At 45.5% G+C, this 7,429-nt stretch overlaps 1 pseudogene; it reads left to right on the top strand.

The window, feature by feature from the left end:
• Nucleotides 1-1,925: 1,925 nt before the first annotated feature.
• Nucleotides 1,926-6,933, top strand: LOC113939637 (annotated as a pseudogene).
• Nucleotides 6,934-7,429: the final 496 nt, after the last annotated feature.

The following is a 7,429-nucleotide window of genomic DNA, read 5'->3' on the forward strand; positions in this document are numbered from 1 at the left end:
AACCATTTGCTCCCTGTTAGTACTACAGAGAGACTGACAAATTTTTTTCCCCTCCATAATACAGGAAATAAAGTGGTATCTCATTTCAGTGGGTGTGTCTGGGCATTCTGGAGACTGTTCTGCTCACACCTCTTTCCTGCCCCCAATCATCTTTCTCCTGCTACCAGAGCGATGGCTCTGCTCTGCTCCAGGAGATAGGACCTGCGCTCTAGGCATCTGGGGACCTGCCAAGTGAGATAAGAGAGAGTGGGTTGGGAAGGGTAGCCCTCTGAGATCCTTGGCAAAGTGCCAATAAGTTAAGAGGCAGGATGGATGATGCCGGACACATAGTAGGTCTGTCAGTTTGTCAAGAGTTGTAGGAGCCTAGTATTATCTGGGGAAGGGTGTGGTCAGGTGCAGAGTAGGATATTGAGGAGACCCAGAGCTAGAAAACTGCTGATAGAATGCGGAGCATAGCGGCTATTCTAGGATTATTTGCTAGCCTTTCTTACGGTGAGATATACTTCTTGGCAAGAAGTGTAACCAGTGGAATCCACTGAAATGTATTTGTAGAAGCCATCAGTAGACATTTATGTTGGGTACCGCCCACCATATGCTCCAGGAAGCATTGGAGGGAAGAACGGTGTTTTCTTTTTATTATTATTTTTTTAATCCCTTCCAAAGCCTAGCAGTGGTGATTAGCACACAACCTGTAATTTATTGTTAATGTAGGCAGGGCATCTGTGGAGAGACTTGGCCATTCGACAAACATCTGTGGAATGCTCACTGCCCCCTATATTCCTGCCAGGAGCCTTGCTAGAGTCAGAGGATACAAAGGCCCTGCACGCAAGAAACTGACATTCTAGAGACAGAGGCAGATGCAGGCATTCGGCTAACGCTAATTGAGAGCCTACTATGTTCGTGCACCTACCAGGCTCTGGGATATAACAGTTAAGACCTGGTCTCTGCCCTTAAAGATGTTATAGACTGTGGGGTGAGGCAGTAGGAAGGAAATGTCAGGTGGACAGGCAGTTGCAATCTGGTGTGCTTCAAGCTGGTGTGGGTGAATTTTCCAGACGTGAGCAGGAATTCTCCAGGTGACAAGGAGGGGGTCGTGTGTGTGTTTTTGTTGCTGAGGGTGAGGAGAAGTCATTTCAGGCAAAGAAAGCCGCACTGAGTACAAGAAAGGGCACGAGCCCCGGGAGGACACGGTGAGCTCAGTATTGCTGTAGGGTAGGGGACAAAGCTGGGAGGCATTTATTGGAAGTGAAATTTCAAGCAAGTTGAGACTGGATCTTGCTAAAAGTTGTTTGTCATGCTCAGAACCTGAACTCCATTCTGAAGGCGACGGGAAACCAGAGAGGTATTTTAAAAGGTAGATTGAATCCATTAATCCTACTGAGTGTTAACTATGTATGTACTTGCTACTGGAGTAGATTCTGGAAATTTGATGGTGTGTACAATAGTTTTTGTCCATGTGAGGTTTATGATCTAATATGAGGGAGATGAATTACACAAACTAATTTTTTTTTACAAGGAGAATGTATTAAGGTAGTGCTTACATAATTAAAACATAATTAAAATCATAACATACTCCACAGTCAGCCAACATACATATAAAGTTATTAAATATCACAAGTGCTGTGAGGGGGACTCCAAGCTGGCTGGTGGTAAAATGCCAAATAATGGCTAATAATAATAGTCACAGACATTTGGTAAGTGATCATTACGCAGCTGTCATGCTTCTTGCTGATTATCTCATTTAGTCTTCAAAGCAATCAGGTGAATGAGTTTTATCTCCACGTAGGGACATATGTCTGACTCTAAGACTTGTATGACCCATTGAGTTTGTGTTTTGACTTTTATCTTTTGCTAATAGCAATTATGATAGTAGACTGGATAGTGGCCACCCGAAAATGTCCACGCCCTGATCGTTGGAACCTGTGAATATATTACTTTCCATGGCAAAAGGGACTTTGCAGATGCGATTGCTGTGGGGGAGTATCCCAGATTATCCAGGTGAGTTCAATGTAATCACGAGGGCCCTTATAAGAGAGAGGCAAAGTCAGAGAGAGGGAGGAGCAGAGAGAGAGGCTGGAGGGATCGCTGGCTAAGGAAGGCCTCTGGAAGCTGGAAAGGCAATGGATTCTCCCTTAGAGCTTCCAAAAGGAACAAAGTTCTGCTAACACATAGATTTTAGCCCCTAAAACCGTTTTCATCTTCTGACTCCCAGAACCATAAGATAAATTTGTGTCATTTTAAGCCAAGAAGTTTGTGGTAATTTGTTAGAGTGGCAATAAGAAACCAATAAAGCAACTTTTTGAGGGTACTTACTTCACCATAGCTGGATCAAAAGCCCTACAACATAACACTCTGCTTCCCCTAAATGAGGGAAAACTAAGTAAGTGTTTTAGAAGCTTGTAGAAGATCTGCGGGGGATGGGGGGGGATGAGTCTGAAAGCAAAAGGAGAATGGGAAGAAGTGGGAGAGCGGGTGTTTGAAGTGCAGGGACCAGGAAAAACAAAAGCCTAAGGGTAAAGGTGGGCCATGAAGGCACGTGTGGAGGAGGGTTTTGCTAAAACCACCATGCATAGCAGAGGGCCAGAGTGTGACCTAAGCCTGGAATTTTGGCTGCAGTCAGACCATGGAGCCGGGCCCCAGTATGAGCCGTGACTAGGCAGTGGGGAGTCACAGGAGGACTTTGAGGAGGGCCATGACATAATCAGGCAGCGTTTTATGAAGAATTCCCTCCACGGGTGGGAGGGGTGGGAGGAGAGGGGCAAGGAAACCAGTTCTGAGGCTTTGCTGTCACCTGTCCTGTATGACATTTGTCTGAACCAGGCTGGTGGCTGTGAGAAGAGCCAGAGGGGTCTCCCTGTCATAAAGCACACAGAAATGCTGTTCTCAAAGTGTGGACCTTGGCGGTGTCCCGGAGACCCTTTCAGGGAGCTCTCAAGGTTAATTTTTTTCCTCATTTCAAGGTTAAATTTTTTTTCATTTCATTTCATTTTTCACACTCATTCTCTCACACTGCATAGTTGAGTTTTGCAGAGGTTACAGAAGTGAAATCACCGCAGACTCATTGCAAAAGGAGAATTCATCTCTCTCTTATTAAGCCAGACATTAAAAAGACTTGAAAAAAAATGTATTATTTGTTTTGGAAAATATCATTTCACAAAACTGTTCTTTATGCTAACATATAATGACTTGTTAGTTCTAAATGAGTATATATTTAGACATCTTCGTATTAATTTATCATATGGTAAATATTGATAGATAAAAGCTATATAAACAATAGCTCTTTGGGGTCTTCAATAATTTTTCAGGAGTATAAAAAGGTCGTGAGACCAAAAAGTGTGAAAATCTGCTGTTGTACACAAATGTGCAGGCTTGTTTCTGTTTATTTGGAATATATTCCTAGACTTAGGCCTTTTAAAGCTGGAAGAGGCAAGGCAGATCTGGTTCTTCCCACATAACAGAGGAGCCTCTGTGGGATTAAGGTATGGGCACAAATGCACACAACTTGCATTAGTGGAATAAGGCCTGAAAGCCATGTGTTTATGGCCAGATCGTGGCTTTTCCCATTGCTCCACGTGCTGCAGAAGGGCTTGGCCTGCTGGGAGGAGGCCTGGCTGCAGCCAGCGCCCAAAGGGCCTGGGAGCGCTCCAGGCTGGTGCTTCCCAGCCGTGCCCAGTGCTCCCTCTAGAGGCTGAAAGTAGAATCTACACCATTCTTGCTTTACCGTCCTATTGTGGCAGCCAAATTTCTGTCCCAGGAGGAGTTTGAAATTCCTAGCTCCCTGATGCCTTGAAGCAGGCGAAGGACAGCAAGCTGACTTCTGTTTTCATGTGAGGAGGCTATGGAGTCGAGAAGCAGTGTGTTTTGCAGTGATGAAAGCACTGGACTAACCTAAATTTTGGTTCAGACTCAGTCCACACTGGGGTCTTGACCTCTTTGGGTTTCAAGTACCCAGGAGGAAATAGTCTGCACGACTAGCCATAAAGACACTTCCAGCTCTGGCAGCCTATGGTGCTAATTGTCCCCATGGCCCATGCCATGAGAAGAGACATCAGGGAGAAGGCGTAGCTTCCTGGGCTGCAGCCTCTCAGGGCTCTCCTTGCATTTATGGGTTTAGCTCAACCTGAATCTGACATTAGGATGAATCCCTGTAATTATAGAGCTCACAGATGCTGTCCTTCAGCAAATTTATTTTTTAAGAAGTTTTCTGCAATTGATCCATTTATTGGGCACACAAGAAATAAGCTGGCATTGACTGAGATATGTGTCAAGGACTAGATGTGTATTTTCTCACTTGACCCGTACCTCCACCCCATATGTGAGGTGCTAGCATTATTGCCACTTTCCAGAGGAGAAAACCGAGGCCCAGGGAGCTTGAGGAACTTGCCAAGATTAGGAAACAACTGTGTGGCAGAATCAGAATTCAAAACCAAGGCGTCGGGCACAGCCACAACACTATACCTAGCCCTGATAATAAGCGTTTGCATTTTTTTTTTTTGAGTTTGCTATGTCCTTGGAGTTTTATGCATGTTATCTCACTTAATACAGTGATTCTGTAAAGTGGTATTGTTACCTCAGTTTTACAAGGAGGGCACTTATTCTCAGGTCACCCAGTGCCAGAGCTGAGATTTCATCTTTGGGACTTCAAAGCCTGAGCTCTTCATTATTATTCAGAACCATCTATGTGCCAGAGAAAGATGAGGAAGACCAACTGAGTCTACAAGGAGCTTCTACTATAGTCTCCTTGTGGGACAGTAATAGTTGCAGCCATTTACTGAGCACCATTCTAAGCCTTTACACGTATGAGCTCAATCCTCACAACAATCCAGTGAGATAGATCTGATTACTATCCCATTTTACAGATGAGGAAACAAAGGCATGGGAACAGAGGGGTAAATAAATTGCCCAAAATGCCTCCCACGTTTGGTAGTGGCAGAGTTGGGATCCAAACCCAGGTAGCCTGGCTCTAGAACCAAAGTTTTTAGCCCCTACATTACCCAAAGCACAAATAGTTCCCACAGAAATGTAGGGGCCCCTGACCAGGGCTGAGGACAGTCAAGGGGAACAGGCCCAGCCTGCAGAGAGATCCCAAGGAGGGGAAGGAGGTATCCCTCCCTGGGCCCTGTTCCTCTATGACCCTGGCTTTCCAGCTGTCTATCAGAATGCTGCACCTAGAAATTATGGCTTCTCCTCAAATCTAAGGGCTAAAAAAGCAGAATTCAACACATTTCCCCAAATCTTTCTCGAAATGTCTCTTCCTTGTCAATGTTCTCATTCCTTCATACCACCAGAACCAAACCCTGATGGATAATTTCTTGATGTTAGAGAACTGTTTTAAAGATTCTAAGATGTTGCCTTGTCGCGCATGAGCAAGAAAGAGTGATATGATCAATGAAAACATTTCTTTGGTGGGAATAGTAGGAACTGACCACACGGGCCATGTATTTGCTATTTCTGAACTGGGCTCTGTCCTAAGGAAAGGTTATGGAGCTGAGTCCTGAGGGCAGGTGCTAACAGGCACCAAGCCGATATGAAAACCCAGGTCAGGGAGGGGGGCATGGCTGAGAACATGGCTGTTCTTGAATGGAGAGGGCAGGTGCTAAGTCAGACTGGCCAGGCTTAGAGAAAAAGGCATTCTGGATAAGAGGTATCAGGCTTGGGCACTAAAGTGAGGTTGCCAAGTTAGAAGGCTGGCAGGGCCCAGAGGAAAGTCAAGGAACAGATGATTTCTTGTTAGAAAGCCATGGCAGAAAAGCCTTAAGCCCCAGGATGGTATGAAGCAAGGATGAACCAGATGTACCAGTGAGGATTTCTCCTGAGCTATGGCATTCCTTCCTCCAGAAATACAAAGCGATGGCGCTTTTCAACCGAGTAGGATGGGGTTCTGGGATAAGCTCCAGTGGGAATGAAATAATCCAGGGTGAGTGAATAGAAGTGGAAGAGGTCAGTTGGGACTTAAATTGTGAATAGCAGTGACCATGGTGAGTGAGACTGAACACAACACGAACTTGAAAATAAGAACACAGTTGTGACTGTCTCATGGAACCCAAGGGTAAGAATGGGCTTGGACTTTTCCGCCCGCTCCCCCCCCTCCCCCTGCCCGAGTGCCGCTCCGGCTGCACCGCACTCGCTCAGAGCTCCCGGCTTCTGCTAAGGTAGTGCCGCCCTCATCTCTCTCCAGCCGTCGTCATGATCATCTACTGGGACCTCATCAGCCATGATGAGATGTTCTCCGACATCTACAAGATCCGGGAGATCGCGGACGGGCTGTGCCTGGAGGTGGAGGGGAAGATGGTCAGTAGGACAGAGGGTAACGTTGATGACTCGCTCATTGGTGGAAATGCTTCCGCTGAAGGCCCAGAGGGCGAAGGTACGAAAGCACAGTAATCACTGGTGTTGATATTGTCATGAACCATCACTTGCCGGAAACCAGCTTCACGAAAGAAGCCTACAAGAAGCACCTCAAAGATTATATGAAATCAATCAAAGGCAAACTTGAAGAACAGAGGCCAGAAAGAGTAAAGCCTTTTATGACAGGGGCTGCAGAACAAATCAAGCACATCCTTGCTAATTTCAAAAACTACCACTTCTTTATTGGTGAAAACATGAATCCAGATGGCATGGTTGCTCTGCTGGACTACCGTGAGGATGGTGTGACCCCATATATGATTTTCTTTAAGGATCGTTTAGAAATGGAGAAATGTTAACAAATTCGGCCATGACTTTGGATATGTCACCTGTTGCTGTAACGGGCTGCTCCTCTTCATCCACATGACACCAGGACTTAGACAGATGGGACTGATGGCATCTTGAGCTCTTCATTTGTTTTGACCCTGATTTATTTGGAGCGGAGGCATTGTTTTTAAGAAAAAAACATGTCATGTAGGTTGTCTAAAAATAAAATGCATTTAAACTCAAAAAAAAAAAAAAAAAAAAGAAGAAGAAGAATGGGCTTGGAACCTGGGAACCAAAACATTATGCCAGGAATTCTCACTGTCACCTGTCTCTGCTTCTCTACACTTGTGCGCTTTGTTCTGTCCTTTCCCTGACAGCTCTCCTCACTTCTTAGCCCGCTTGTTAACATGAGGTTGCCTTAGGATCCCAGGTTCTCATGTCACAGTTCCAGGCAAAGAGTTTATCAAGACTTTGGGTCTCAGTTCCTAATGTGGGGAAAAGAATCTGACTGGCTGCTCTTTGGTCTGTTGTCTACTCCTGGGCCAATCAGCTAAGACCAGGAAGACAGGGCAAACATATCCGTAAAAGGCTCATCCCCATGGATGTGGGGTGTGAATGGGGATTGTTCCTAGGAAGAGGGACTAGAGGTGGTTGTGGGACTAGGAAAATACCCCAAATGGTATCTGCTAAAGACACAAGGGTCTAAAGATAAAGCACTGGAAGACACCAGCGTTGATTGGATGTCAGAGAGAGGAGA

This window comes from Zalophus californianus, chromosome 4 (genome assembly GCF_009762305.2).
Source record: "Zalophus californianus isolate mZalCal1 chromosome 4, mZalCal1.pri.v2, whole genome shotgun sequence".
Classification (NCBI taxonomy): Eukaryota; Metazoa; Chordata; class Mammalia; order Carnivora; family Otariidae; genus Zalophus; species Zalophus californianus.